This window comes from Lepisma saccharinum, unplaced genomic scaffold, assembly GCF_977018435.1.
Source record: "Lepisma saccharinum unplaced genomic scaffold, izLepSacc3.1 HAP1_SCAFFOLD_369, whole genome shotgun sequence".
Taxonomy (NCBI): Eukaryota; Metazoa; Arthropoda; class Insecta; order Zygentoma; family Lepismatidae; genus Lepisma; species Lepisma saccharinum.
This window is the reverse complement of record NW_028143081.1, coordinates 225700-242617: the sequence shown is the minus strand read 5'-3', so window position 1 is coordinate 242617 and position 16918 is coordinate 225700.

Below are 16918 nucleotides of genomic sequence, written 5' to 3'. Positions count from 1 at the left end.
TGGATTAAAACAGGCACACCAATACATTAAACAAAGATTTAATGACTAAGTACACGATATAATGCAAATTCGTCCGTTGAATGAGTATCTACAACAAGAAGATCTTCTTACGACCACTGAGAGCCAACACCCATTCAGGGTTGTCAAATACCAGCGGACAAACTCGCTAAATTCCAGCTTGAAAGTCACCGGAAAAGCACTAGGGAAAATGTAAAATCACCAAAAAAAAGCGCTAGGCCGCTACATAAAAAAAAAGTGAATTATAGCATAACATTGGAGGAATCGATTCCTTTAGGTGAGCGAAACTTAAGGAATCGAATCCACAAAAGGAGCTACTTTTCCCATCACTAGTTTGACGTTTGTTTGGTGAGCACTGAGCAGACGACGAAATTCCGCTCCTTCGTGGAAGGGAAACCCAGCTGTACGTACTTATGTTGCCAACTTAGTATTTTCGAGCAAGGTTTGTCCAAATCACGAATCACACCAAGGAACTATATTTTCGTCTATTACCTAACTGGTCTCAGTTGTAGTTCAATCCAGCCTTGGCTTTGCAGTCTACCTCTTAGTTGCTTCACAGAAATTGTATTCCTATTTAGGCGGGATTTAGCCCCAAAGTACAGCGCCCAAAGTCCTTCCCCGCTCTTGTTGCCTCTTCAGGTTAGAGGATCTGCCTCCCTCTTCGCTTCCGTCGGCTGCAGAAAAAATGTCCTAGGCAATATCTACTCGACGGCAACGGTGTTCATTAACGTATTTAACAATGTTGTCATTTTATTGAAACAACTTTTTAATTCTTCAAATTTGGTGTTACCTGCGGTAACACCGGTTACTTGCACGGGAAGTGATTTTACATATCATATGTGAATTATATGTGAATTGGAAATCTTTAGAATGCGTCTGGGTAGAAGCTTGGGGAACCTCCCGTAAACTATAAGAACGGGAATTCTTACACCCACAGCGGAAATCGGGAACTTCCCGAGAGCTGAACCTGAACTCATTGGCGCAGGGTTGCCGATTTGCTGCTTTCTGCACCAGATCTGGTGTTTCGACAACTCGAACTGGTATAATTTTTTTGAAATTGCGCCATGGCGAAATTCCCGTGGGTTTTTTCTTCAGATTTTCTGGTGTAAATTCTGATGCGAAAAATTGCATGCGAATTTTCATTGTAAAGAGTTTCAATGTCTTTATTGTTCATGAAAGCTTCGTCGGGAAAGTACTTATCTTTTCGAAAATATTTTTTTTTTCAGGGTGTACTTTTCCAAATGAATAGTTAGCAACAGTGACACTTTTCAGTAAGCTTTCTTTCTCCCTGTTATAGATGACCTTGACCGGTCAGTCTTACATTTGTCACGTTTCCTAGAAAGGCCTCAAGGCACGAGCCGCGCAGCACCTGGATAGAATTTGAGACGCGATTTTAGTGGCCTGGTGTGTGACTTTGTGTGTCCTGTGTCGTTGCAAGGCAAATGGAAGAGGTAACTGATAGGAAGCTACCTGCAACTCCCAAAATGGTTAGAAAACGTCGTGGGCATTTATCTGTGGATCAAAAGATATCTGGGAAACATGTGGAAAAAATTCGTATTGAGTGGCAGGAAGACCCGCAGTTCAAAGGCTGGCTACAACCAGTTAAAGGTAACGAGTGTAAGTGTAGGCGCATAGCTTTATCATTTTCATAAATATTTAATAATAATAATAATAGTAAAGTTTGTTCCTCAGGCATAACAGGCGTCAAAAGAAAAATATTAACAGCAGGCCCCTAGCTAAGCTTTGACAATGGATGGGTTTCAAAGTCCGACAATCATTGCTCCGCAGACGCATTTTTTTTTTGGTTTGGGGATTTTTTCAATACATTAGTGTTTTATTTTAAAATTGAAATGTTTGTTTAAGGATAATTATATTATGGAACTATGATCAGTTTCTAGTATTTTATGCAATGGGGGGTTTGAACCAACTAAATCCCCTTATATACGGTCCTGATTAACAGTTATTCGCGATTAAAATTATCCTATATGCTATCTGGTGAGATTTTGAGGAACCATTCAACGTAGGACACTTCGCTGCGCTTCGCCGTGTTGAAACCATTCCAAGCATGGGGAACATGCGAAAAAATAGCGTATACTGTTCAGTTTTTTGTTCTAAATCGTTTTGTAGTTCAGGACAAGTGAAAAGCATACATGTGTTAGTAGTGGGACTTGTACTATTACTGGCTCACGAAAGTATGAACCCCCCTCCAGCAGATTTGCTTACACTTAAAACAAGCTCAACATGCCCATATGAGCTTTTTGCTCAAGTGTGGAACCCTGTCTAATCCAAGATTTTTGTAAAAAAGCCCTCATGGACTCCATCAGAAAGTATGACCCTCCTCAGATTGAAGTGCCTATACTTACAAAAGGCACTTCTGTGAGATTGTTGTCCATAATTCTGTCAAAAATATGCCCCTCTTGATATTTTTTTTGGCCACACTTAAAACTAGGCCACGACACACCCACCCACACCCACCCACACTCACCCCTCACATACACACACATACACACACACACACACACACACTCACATACACACACACACACACACACATCTTGACCTTGACCTTGACCTTGACCTTGACCCCGACCTTGACCTTGACCTTGACCTTGACCTTGACCTTGACCCTGACCTTGACCTTGACCTTGACCTTGACCTTGATCTTGACCTTGACCTTGACCTTGACCACACCTACCCACACCCACCCACACCCACCCACACACACATATTTACTTCCGGTCCACTTCCGGTCCACTTCCGGTCCACTTCCGGTCCACTTCCGGTTTGCCTACTTCCGGTCCACTTCCGGTTTGCTTACTTCCGGTCCACTTGTGGCCAAGTTGTGGCCTATTTCTGCTTTTCTTATCCAGCATAGAGTTTTGATTTGAATCCCAAGAAATTGTATATAAATACCAATGCCAAAAATATCAACACACATACACACATACACATACACACACACATACATACACATATACATACACATACACATACACATACACACATACACACACACACACAAAGCACAGTGTTGAACCCAGCTGATATTTTTTATTCAGTATAGAGTTTTGAATTGAACCCCAAGAAATTGTATATAAATACCAAAGCCAAAAATATTAAGTGTATACACACATACACAAACATACACAGTACAGTGTTGAACCCAACTGATATTTTTTATCCAGCATAAAGTTTTGAATTGAACCCCAAGAAATTGTATATAAATACCAAAGCCAAAAATATTAAGTGTATACACACATACACACATACACACACATACACAGTACAGTGTTGAACCCAACTGATATTTTTTATCCAGCATAAAGTTTTGAATTGAACCCCAAGAAATTGTATATAAATACCAAAGCCAAAAATATTAAGTGTATACACACATACACACATACATACACATACACAGTACAGTGTTGAACCCAACTGATATTTTTTATCCAGCATAAAGTTTTGAATTGAACCCCAAGAAATTGTATATAAATACCAAAGCCAAAAATATTAAGTGTATACACACATACACACATACACACACATACACAGTACAGTGTTGAACCCAGCTGATATTTTTTATCCAGTATAGAGTTTTGAATTGAACCCCAAGAAATTGTATATAATAAACAACAACAAAAATGCCGAATCAAAAATATTGTAATCAATGCAATAAGAATATATCCAGCCCCAATTGGGCCAAGCACCAAAAGATTTGTGACCCAGACAAATACAGAACCCCCACAAAAATATGTCCCAAATGCCATAGAAAATACAGCATGCAATACTTCACATATACACATAAAGATACTTGTTCCGCACAGTCATCAACATTGCCCCTACAACCATCCACATCTGGTCTGAAAAGGAAGCATGAAGTACCTCTTAATGCCAGAGTAGCAAAACAGCCATGCTTTGCACCTATCCATAGCAGTTTTAATGCCCAACTTAGGGATTATCGGTTTGTATCAGAGCCAAGATGTGGTATTGAGAATTTCTTGAACAGTATAAATCCTGATGTACAGGCAATTCTAAATACACAAAATGGCTCTTATAAGCTCTCCCTCAAATTGTATACTCAATATAAGAAACCAAATGGCACAAAATTTACACAGCCCCACATGACAGAAACTGTACCGGTATATTCAAATGCAAATTCAGACACAATAATAAGCAGTTTGATAGAACAATTAAACATTAAACACTCTGAATTTGCAGCAAAAGAGTCTGGATGGAGCCTATGTGGCTCTCCACACAGGTTATATGTTAATATTTCTGAATTCAGCCCATTACAAGGATCTACATATCTGCCATTACCTGCCAATATTAAAAACAAACACGCCGTGGTTAATATTGAAAATAATGATGAGAAATGCTTTTTGTGGTGTATTTTAGCTGCTTTGTATCCAGTTTCAAGAAATTCTCAGAGAATAAGTTATTACAAACAACATGAACATGATTTTGATGAAGCAATGGAGGGTTTGGAATATCCAATGTCTCTTCAGAATATTGATAAATTTGAAAAAAAGGCCCGAGATATCAATGGTGAACAATTATCTATTAATGTATATATTTGTTCTACTGGCAATTGCTTGATAGAACCTCTCAGAATCAGTACAATTGATGATGATTTTGCTGTTCCGATTGATTTGCTCTTAATTGAAGAGGATGGCAAATATCATTACACTCTGATACATAATCTTCTAGCTTTAGTGAGAACACAACTAGACAAATCCAATACAATATTCAGAATATGCAGAAGATGTTTAAGGGTATTTGATGGTAGAAAAACAGTGAATGGGGTTTGTAAAGTGAGTACAGAAATTGCCAAAAACAAGTTAATTGAGCATCTGAAATATTGTGGGAAGCATAAACCTGTTCATATGGTGATGCCTAATCCAAGTGAAAATTGCAAATTCAAAAAGTTTGAAGCCTTGTTGGAACACCCAGCATATATTGTCTGTGATTTTGAATCAATCCTCAAATCTCTTGCATTCTGCAATCCGGATCCTGAAGAATCATCTATTACACCATACCAGCTACATGAACCTTCCAGTTTTTGTTATGTGGTTGTACAGGATGGTGTTGTTACCAAAGAAAATTCATACATGGGGCCAGATGCTATCAAAATATTTGCACATAGAATAGAAAATGAGTGCCGTGACATAGCATCTAACATCTTATTAAAATCAAAACCCATGCTGCCTTTAACAGAGAAACAGATTGAGGATTTCAACAATGCAGAAAAATGCCCACTATGTGATTCTGAATTTTCAGATATAAATATCAAGGTGAAACACCATTCTCATACAGATGGTCGATATAGACAGGCCCTGTGTAATAGCTGTAATATTCAGATCAAGAGACCAAGATTTGTCCCCATATTTTGTCATGGAGCATCCAATTATGATTTTCATCATCTGATCAGGTACGAGGGGTTTGAGAAACAGAATTTAAATATTTTAGCTGAAAATGATGAAAAATATATATCTATTAGCAAAACAATTAAAGTTAATGGTGTTCCTATTCACATGAGATTTCTTGATTCTTACAGATTTTTATCTGCTAGCCTGGCCACACTGGCCACTCAATTATCTGATGATCAATTCAAAATCACACGTGCATTGTTTCCAAATCTGGACCTGAAATTAATTAGGCGGAAGGGTGTATATCCATATGATTATGTTACAGATTTTTCTAAATTTGCTGAGTGTTCTCTGCCACCACAAGAAGAGTTTTACAGCAAAATCAGAGGATCTGGAATCACTGATGATGATTATCACCATGCCCAATTGATGTGGAACAATTTAAAATGCCAGACATTTCGTGATTATCACATGGCTTATTTGAAACTTGATGTGACCCTCTTAGCTGATATATTGCAGGCATTCAGAAAATCTTCTATGCAAAATTATGGACTGGACCCAGTGTATTTTTACAGTGCCCCGGGCCTAGCATGGTCTGCAATGTTTTTAAACACCAAAATGCAATTGGATTTGATCCAAGATCAAGATATGTATCTGTTTATGGAGGAAAATATAAAAGGAGGCATGGTGCAATGTTCTCAGAGATATGCCAGAGCAAATAACAAATATATGCCTGATTATAATCCAGCACTGCCATCAAATTATATATTGTATGTGGATGCAAACAGCCTCTATGGTCATGCCATGATGCAAAAACTGCCATATGCAGGGCTTGAATGGGTCGAAGATTTTAATATTGAGGATCTTCAGGGTTTTGATGACAGAGAACGTGGCCTCTTCTTAGAGGTTGATCTGATATTTCCAGATCATTTACATAACAAAGTTTCTGATCTGCCCCCAATTCCTGAGGTTCAGTGCTCACCTGGCTCTAAACAGAAGAAGCTCATGATGACACTGGAGCCAAAACAGGGTTATGTCATATATTACAAAAACCTCCAGTTCCTGATGAAACATGGTGTTCAAGTGACCAAAATTGGAAAAGTTTTGAGGTTCAGGCACTCAGAATGGTTGAAACCATACATTAATACAAACACGGAGCTTCGAACATCTGCAAAGAGCGAATTTGATAAATCTTTGTTTAAATTGATGGTTAATTCTGTATATGGCAAAACTATTGAAAATGTCAGAAAACATACCGATGTTAAAATAATTACTGACCCCAGCCTGAGCAAAAAATTGGTTGCAAAGCCCAACTTCAATTACAGAAGAATTTATGATGAAGATATGGCACTTTTCAACATGAAGAAAACAAAAATTAAGTTTGATAAACCTATTTATGTAGGGGCTGCGATATTGGAATTGTCCAAATTACATATGTTAACATTGTATTATGATGTGTTGAAACCTTTTTATGGTGATAATGTAAAACTGATGTACATGGACACGGATAGTTTTATTCTTGATATTAAAACAGAAGATGTTTATCAAGATATGTCACAGCCTGAATTGTTTCAATATTTTGATACCAGTGAACATAAAGAGATTCAACACCACCACAACAAAAAGGTGCCCGGCAAGTTAAAAGATGAGACACTTGGTGATGTTATTGTGGAATTTGCTGGGTTAAGTGCCAAGATGTACAGTTTTAAAACATGTAGTGCTGTTGTCAAAAAGGCCAAGGGCATTGGCAGAGTTACAGTGGAAAAAGAGCTCCAATTTGAAGATTATAAAAATTGCATCAAATCCCAGAGCTTAATCAGAACATCGGAATCCAGAATTCAGAGTGTGGATCACTTATTGACTAGCAATGTTGTAAGAAAAGTGGCTCTGGACCCACATGATGATAAGAGATGCATTTTATCATGTGGCATACATACTCTACCATGGGGACATTGTGATTTGAAAAATGGCAATCAATGCACAAGCACAGAGCATGATTTGAAATAAATAAACATGCCTATGAACTTATTTGGGTTCAAAAAACAGGGTATTATGGACCTGCCAACCCCACAACCCTCTTCTGATATGCTGTCTAAACTGAGTGGCTTGTTAATTATTCATCTGAACAGCATACTTACAGATGTTGATGATAAAACAGGCAAAATATTGTACATATTTAACAACAATTTAAATCATTACCAATTACCTGTAGGTGGGCAATTGCAATTTATTACAACCCCTGAGGGTGATGTTAAAATTTCAGTAGGGAGAAATATTTACAGAATTAAGCACTCAAACATGGTTTCTGGCACTGTTTATACTGTTTCTGCTGGTGACTGCTTATATATTGAGGTCCCGGGATCTTATGATAAGCTTATACCTTTTTTTATAGAATTAAGAATCAGGTATTCAATAATAAATAACTACTAAACAAAATGCCTAATGATATATTTGGCCATACAAGACATGAAGATCACAGTGATGAGATTTTGATGCTTGATGTCAGAGTCAAGAAATTAAGAAGTGATTTACAAGCTTTACAAACCACACTCAATGCCAGTCTTCAATTAGAAATTACAAATTTGCAATCACAATGCATGGACCCTCTTCTTAAAATTGATTCTGAACTCAAATTATTGCTTCAGAAATATACTGATCTGGCTACATTGGATAATTTTCAAAGTTTAGAAGAGGCTGTAGCAGCTCTTCAAGCCAAATTTAAGACCCAGGCTAACAACTCTGAGCAATTGAAACAACAATTAGAGGAACAGATTAATAATGTCCAGGCACAGCTCCAAACAATTGTCAAAAGCATAAAATCGCAAGAAGATTTTGATCTAGTGATTTCCACTCTAAAGGAACAGATTCAGTCACTCCAAATACCTAATCTGGACCCTCTGAACAATGCCATAGCCGAGGTTAAAGAAAAAATTGAGACACTTGAAAATTTTATGAACAACTTGCCATCTTCTGATGCTTTGAATGCAATAACTCGGAGTGTTGCAAATATTAAGCTGCAACTTGAAACATATGAAGATTTTGGAAAAATTCAAAGTTCCATAACCCATCTTGAAGGTACAATAGCAGCAGTGCAAAGTGATTTGGCAAATGTACTTGAATCCCGATTGCCTGGGATTGTAGATACCCTTGTCAGTGTCCAGCAACAAATCACAAAGCTTGAAAACCTCAACACTGAATCTGAACTGTCTCATTTTCATCACTTGATCGATGATATCCAAACAAAACTTGAAATTTTACAACAATCCACACCCACTCAGGCAGATATAACCCTGCTCCAAAATGCTATGCAAAATGTGGCCGATGCTTCTGAATTACACAATGTAAAATTGGCACTTGAATTTTTGCAAAATACAGTATCAAATCTTCCTACATCACAGGAACTTAAAAATATTAAGAGGGCAGTGAATAGGATATTGAAATCAGAAGATATCAAGAATATCCAGGCAGAGATCAAACATCTCACTCAGACAGTGGCCACTCTTCCAACAAATCAACATATTAATGAATTGCATGCCCTGTTTGAGGATATCAGAAGGCAGGTCCATGATCTTACAGCTCAAAATTCAAAATTGGCAGTTGTTGAAAATTTGCAACAAATTGTAGCTAATATCAAGCAACAGCTAGGGACCATGGAATCCAATCAAGCAAATGCTCTGTCTGTTTTTGCCACCCAGCTCCAAGAAATTGTGCAACAATACAAAAAACTTGCTGTGGACATAAGAATCAAGCCGGGGCACGATGAGATTGTAAGAACCATCAATGAGCACCTTGAATCTGTAACAAGCAGATTGCTCACAGCAGAAAAGGAAATAACAGGCATAATCGAGAATCCAAAACATTCAGTAATTCTTGAATTGTACAGCATCCCCAACAAAGAATATGATTCTCCATTTACACCAGGTGGCAAAATATATATGCTGTCCCCTGCACAATTTTATTATCAGTTTTTTGTTGGGGGCACATTGAGACCAATCAAGATCAAATATTGGCTACAACCACAGGCACACCACTACCCTACCTTATCAATAACAAATGCTGATAACAAAGTAAAAATCAGCAGTGTGGAATTAGAGGATTTTACAGATCCCAATACATTGGAAACAGCCTATACTGAAGATGATGGCACTCTGGAATTTAAAATACAGATAGGGGACAAATTATATTTAGAAAATCCTGCAGTCTCAGCTGCTGAACACCCTATAGTTGCAATATTCTTGTTTACATATTATGTCTAGACAAATTATTGTTGATGAATTACACAGACAGGCCCGACATAATTTTAAGAGACTCCCAGTAGTCACAAAGGGCATAGATGATTTATGGCAAAGCGACTTGATTGAAATGGCAAGTGGGCAGTTGAAAAACTTAGACAAAATCAACAAGGGCTACAAGTATCTACTCACTGTCATAGACACATTTTCAAAATTTGCCTGGGCTTTGCCACTCAAATCCAAGACTGGAACATGTGTTACAGAAGCCATGAGAACAATCATCAATCAGAGTGGAAGATCACCGCGCTATTTGCAAACAGATAATGGCAAAGAATTTTATAATTCAGTGTTCCAACAATTTATTAAAAGCCAGGCAATAAAACATTATTCGAGTTACAGTGATCTCAAAGCCTCAATTGTAGAGAGATTCAACAGAACCTTAAAAAATCTTATGTATAAACAATTTACACTGCAGGGTAATTATAAATGGATTAATATTCTTCCAGAACTTCTACAAAAATATAACAACTCGGTCCATTCCACAATCAACATGAAACCCTCTGAAGTAATAAGCTCATCTGATGAGCAAAAATTGATCAGCACTGTTTATTATCCTAGATACCAGCCAACAACAAGAAAGGCCAAATACAGGGTGGGTGATCAAGTAAGAATCAGCAAATATAAGCACTTATTCAAGAGAGGCTTTACAAGAAACTGGAGCACTGAATTATTTACAGTGGTTCAAGTTAAACCCGGGACTCTTAACACATATATAATAAAGGATCACCGAGGAGAAATTCTCAAAGGCAGGTTCTATGAACAAGAGCTCAGCAAAACTAAACAGCCTGACACATATCTCATAGAAAAAATCATCCGCAGAAAAGGCAACAAGTTACTTGTCAAATGGCTGGGTCATCCGGAAAACAGCTGGATCGATGCAAACAAAATAATAATATGAGCACCTGGGATGTTATAAAAAGGCTGCCAGAACCTGAACAGCAGAATAAGAGAAATGGAAAATTGTTACCTGATAATATTAGGTGTCTTATTGTTGGGCCATCTGCTTGTGGCAAAACTACACTATTAGTTGATAATTTTTTATTGGCACCCAACTGGTTAGACTGGAAAAACAGGCACTTGTATATCTTCTCTAAGAGCTTGGAACAATTAAAATATCAGCAGCTGATGAAGCTATATGATGGATTGGATATTGCCACTTTTGAACCAGATGTTAAGCCACTTGATGAATGTCTCGATAATTCTGTTGTTGTGTTTGATGACATTATATTGGATAATCAAAACAAGGTTAGGAATTTCTTTACACAGGGCCGGCACAAAAACATTGATTGCTTCTACCTGGCACAGACTTTTTCAAAAATACCCAAGCAGCTGATCCGGGACAACAGCAATTTTATATGCGTGTTTCATCAAGACCATACCAACCTCAAACACATACATGATGAATATGTAGGTGGGGACTTGAGCTACAATGATTTTTCTAAGTTTTGCAGCACGTGCTGGAACCAGGACAGTTATGGGTTTGTCACAATTGATATGACAAGAACACCCAATAGTGGCAAATACAGAAATAAAATCAACAATTTTCTAGACGTTGAAACATTTTCTAGACGTTGAGACGTATATAAATAAACATGAAAAGGCCAATCATTGATGATCTTAAGTTAAGAGATTATCTTGTAAAAAGATTTAAGGGATGGAAATCAGAGAACCGTGGAATTTATGAAAAACACAAACAAACAGAACAGCCTGTAATTGATGCTATTAATAATTTAGGTAAAAATATCAAAACTGTTACAGATCAAAATCAAAATTTGCTCACAGAGCTTGTACCTGTAGCTGCTAGGAACATATTAGATTATCCATTCACCCCACTTTCCAGTATTCATACACCTAGTCCTCCTAGAAGAATTGAGGCTAGTCAGGATCCTATTGAATTGGGTCTTCTTGCTCAAAAATATTTAACAACACCTAAAGACAATAAAGATGAGGTGTTTGGCTTATATGCTGACACAGAGCTTGATGGCAGCATCATTCATAGAATTGGCAATTTCAGAGTAACATTTATGGGAGATGATATAATTGTATATTCAGAATCTCGTCTCGGAGAAAAAGGTGCTTTTGTTAAGTACACCGGAACACCTGGATTATGGGAACTGATGACCAGGAAAAGGCCTGGCAGCTATACAGATCAAGATTATGAGGATTACAAAGAAATATTAATAAAATCAGATGCTCTATACCAGAACAATGATCCCACACAAAAAAGGGTTAAGTCTAGCAGTGGGGCAAAATACAACAATTTAATCAAGCCCATATGGTCACAGATCAAGACAGGTAGTGGAATCAAACAATACAACACCCTGCCCAAAGAATTTGTCTGGGTTGATGATGTCAGGAAACTTGTAGATAGGCTATTGGTGATAGCTGGGGAGGAAAATGCTGGGAACCACAATTTTTACAATGAAAAGGTTGGAATTATGGACATGATAAGCACCAAATTGTCTAATTTTATAGTGAATGACACTAAGGGGATTGGATATCTCATAAAAATAATTAATACTCTACCCCCCAAATTTTGGAATATTTCTGAGGGTTGGGGCCTTGTTAATGACATTATAAACAAGCTGCCATTTGAACTGCATATTCCAGGCTATCAATATTGTGGTCCAGGCACAAAATTGGACCATAGATTAAACAGAGGAGATCCTGGTGTTAATCCTTTAGATGCTGCTTGTAGAGACCATGATATTGCATACAACACACATTCTGATCTTGACAAGAGACATGTTGCAGACAAGAAATTAGAAGAGGCTGCATTTGGTAGATTTGTAAGCAAAGATGCTTCTTTGAGTGAAAAAATAGCAGCATTGGGAACCACCATAGCTATGAGCACCAAACAAAAACTGGGGTGGGGTTTGTGAATATGTATATAATAAACCTAGGATGAAGGCCAAGGGTGTTATGTATCAAATACCTTATGCAGGTCTCAAATCTCTTAAAACTATTGATAGTCTTTTAACCAAAAAGCAGCGCAAGAAAAAAAATTCTTGTATTGCCAAGGGCCATGGTATGAAATTGTTGCTTAGTACCCCCCAATTAAAAAAATTACAGCAATCAAGAAAAAAATCACATGTGGGGGGATTTATATTTACCATCCCTGCCATCTTAGCTGCTCTCGGGGCTGTGGGGAGCTTGGCTGGGGGTTCAGCCGCCATAGCAAAAACAGTAATAGATGCCAAGAAAAATAGGGCAGAATTAGATGAGCAGAAGCGCCATAACCTGGCAATGGAGAAAAAAGGCAAAGGTGTTAAAAAAGCCATAAATAAGTTTAAAAAAAACAAGAGCCGCTTACAAACCAAGATATTGAAGCTTTAATCAAGCCACTGGGCATCAAACATTTTAGAGGTGTGTACATGTCTGATTCTTTACCAGAACAACCACTCAACAAAGAGTGTGGCATAGTTAATTTGGATGAGTACAAAAATCAGGGCACTCACTGGATCTGTTATCTTAAATATTTAAACAATAAGGCATTTGTGTTTGATTCATTTGGAGGTGTTCCACCTGAAAATTTAATAAAATATCTAAATTCACCTAATCTTTATTACAATAATGCCCGTGTTCAAAACTTCAAAGATGTTAATTGCGGACATTTGTGTTTATCTGTTCTTAGATACATGTCTCAAATAAATAAACCATCAATTGAAGATTTTCAAAAAGCCTTGTGGTATCTGAAACATCATGGGGGTATTCCATCTCACCAGCCAAAATTCAATATTGAAACTCAAATTGCATGATGACATAGTGTATCCCAAAACAATAGCTCTCAGGGCATTTTATGGCATGTACCTAATCCCTAATATTACACACCACAACAACACAATTGCAGTTGGTGATGAAAAAATTGTCATCACTCCAGGGCAATATAATCTGTCCACTCTAAATGCTCAATTACCCAGAGGTGTAGTATTAAGTCAAAATTCTGTCACTCACAGAGTAGAGATTGTATCTGCCGCAGAAATAGTGAATCTGGGTACCATAGGAGAGCTGTTAGGATTTGAGAACAATACAAAACTTGAAGCAGGCATCAAACACACTGCTATGAATATACCTAAATTCTTAGCCATAGAGACTCTAAATATTCACTGTAATGTGGCTGAGGGTATGATCACCAAATCAAATGGCATAGGCTCTCACAAACAAACAGGGATCATTGCAACATTCAAACCTAATTCTGAATTTATGGAGCCCATCATCTACAATCCATCCCCAACATTATATTTTCCTGTGTGTCATAATAGAATAGATTACATTGAGTTGATGGTCACTAATGAAAAAGAAGAATTAGTTGATTTTGCTGGAGCCACAACAACTGCAATCATAGAGATTAATATTTAAATAAAAATACATACAATGGAAAATATTGAGAGTTATGAGCTACAATCATTCCCTCCAAACAGGAGGACATTTGCAAATTTAAATCAACCCAACACAGAAATCGAGGTTGATCTTGATGTAGGGGATGGCTTTATACACCCTCACAGAGCAGATTTATACATCAAATTTGATGTTGTAAAGCTCGATGGAACAGCTTATCCGGCAAATTCAAATATAAGACTTGTAGACAATTTTGTGCCGCATCTGTTCTCTGAAATTGAGATCAGAAAGCACGGTGTTGTTATAAACAGAGTGGATTATCCCGGCATTACCTCCACAGCTTTGGCCACATTAAAATTATCCAAAACCGAGGCTTCATACTACAAAATCGGGGGATTTGAAGCTGGTGATAAGATATTATCTAAGAACCACACAGTGCTGTTCCCCATGCGCCTATTGCCAGGATTCTTCTCAGATTTCAAAGAAATTATGTGGAAGGGTGGGTTAAGAATCACATTTAGAAGAGCTGCAAATGATAACAATGCCTTGATGAGGTACAGTTCAATAAACCCCACAGGAGAAGCTCTGCCCAATACCCTACCTGATGCAGGCAAATGCATTATTCAGACCATGGAGTTAAGAATCCCTGTTGTTGAATACGAGGCCAGTTATGGTCTTAAATACAAAGCAGATATAATAAAAAATCCACAGATTCCTCTGCAATTTTATACATATCAATGTGTACAGAAGCCCGCATCTGGTACCTATTATGAGTTTGATGCTACAAATTCATTCTCCAGCATACAATTTGACATGCCTGATTTTGTGGTAGTACTGTTTCAGACTGGAAGACACAATAATCAAGAAAAAAATTCAAGTAAATTTGATAACTGCAACATCAAGAACATATATCTTAAAAATGGCAGAAATGAGGTCTTTCCTAGAGAAAATTACAATTTAGACATGTCCAAGGATGACTTCCTCAAATTATATGAGGCTTTTTCGGCTTTCAAAAGAGTCACTACTGGCAACACTGACATGTATTACACACCTGATGAATTCAAGGCACAGAGACCCATGTTTGTAATCAATGCTTCAAAAAGAAAACAAGTTGTGGTGAATGACAGAACAAATATTAAAATTATCTGTGAATTTCATGAGGCTTTACCTGATGACACCATATGTAGTGTTATTCTCATAGGGGAAAAATCATATGTTTATGATGTAAGAAATGAGAGAGTCACGGAGCAATTCTAGAGACCCTCTAGAATTGCATTGTTTTAATATTGGATAAACAAATTGAAGCTGGTATCCAATTGAACTTAAACCAGAAGTAACTATGTGTGTGTGTGGGTGGGTGTATGTGTATGTGTGTATGTGGGTGTGGGTGTGGGTGTGGGTGTGGGTGTGGGTGTAGGTATGTATGTGGGTGGGTGTGGGTGGGTGTGGGTAGGTGTGGTCAAGGTCAAGGTCAAGGTCAAGGTCAAGGTCAAGGTCAGGGTCAAGGTCAAGGTCAAGGTCAAGGTCAAGGTCAAGGTCAAGGTCGGGGTCAAGGTCAAGGTCAAGGTCAAGGTCAAGATGTGTGTGTGTGTGTGTGTGTGTATGTGAGTGTGTGTGTGTGTGTGTGTGTATGTGTGTGTATGTGAGGGGTGAGTGTGGGTGGGTGTGGGTGGGTGTGTCGTGGCCTAGTTTTAAGTGTGGCCAAAAAAAATATCAAGAGGGGCATATTTTTGACAGAATTATGGACAACAATCTCACAGAAGTGCCTTTTGTAAGTATAGGCACTTCAATCTGAGGAGGGTCATACTTTCTGATGGAGTCCATGAGGGCTTTTTTACAAAAATCTTGGATTAGACAGGGTTCCACACTTGAGCAAAAAGCTCATATGGGCATGTTGAGCTTGTTTTAAGTGTAAGCAAATCTGCTGGAGGGGGGTTCATACTTTCGTGAGCCAGTAATAGTACAAGTCCCACTACTTGTGTTTTCCACCCCGCGGAATCAACAAAATGAAATGTTTAAATAAATCAGGGGAAGCAGAACTGATTGACAAGATTGGCATAACTGAAATGCGGAAAGAAATTACGAAGAATGTGGGAGTCGGTTCACTCTATTCCGAAATAATCTTTCGGAAAGACGATTTTATTGCCATGAAAGTAAGTTTTAAATTGTATGTAATTTGGAACAAGTGCAAAGATGAAAATAGTTTGAGAATTAATTAATGTCCGTAATCATAAACGTAAGTCAGAAAAACAAAATTGACATGCTAATGTTGTTGTTTCATTCAGTATGTCAATTTTCAGTGAAGACTGAAAATAGGCTCAATGAAATTATTGTTATTGTTATTACTATTATCATTATCCGGTGTTGTTATTAAACCAGCCTGCCTCTTTGGGCAAAAAAACTGCAACAGCATGTTTTCATTTATTTCCTCCCAAGCTTTGCAATACAGGTGAATTGCTTTATTTTCAAATTATTTCTGAGAGCCCCAGTCAGGAAGTTACAACCGAGGTGCAGTGCAGATGAAACAGCACCGCTTTGAAAAACCAGTGCGTATACATTAGTTTCGTGTGCGTTTCCCGTGTTATTTTTATTATCATAATTAAATGCTTCGCTCTCAGCACAGCTTCACCTTCGTTATAGTTCCTGGAATTCACATCGCATTCGCAATATTTAAAAATATCGCGTAATTTAAACGTTTCTTCCATGGATGTCCGCAGGATTTTTTCCAGGGAGGGGCAAGGAAGGTATTTTTTCCAGGGGGTGCCAACATGGCATATTTTCTCCAATAATAGTGTTCATACCTCAAAAAAACATTGCTTAAATGTGAATTTATCATTTTCATGCAATAATTAACACACGTTATTGTGGTTGAAATTAAAATATATGTGTGAAACATGTAATTTT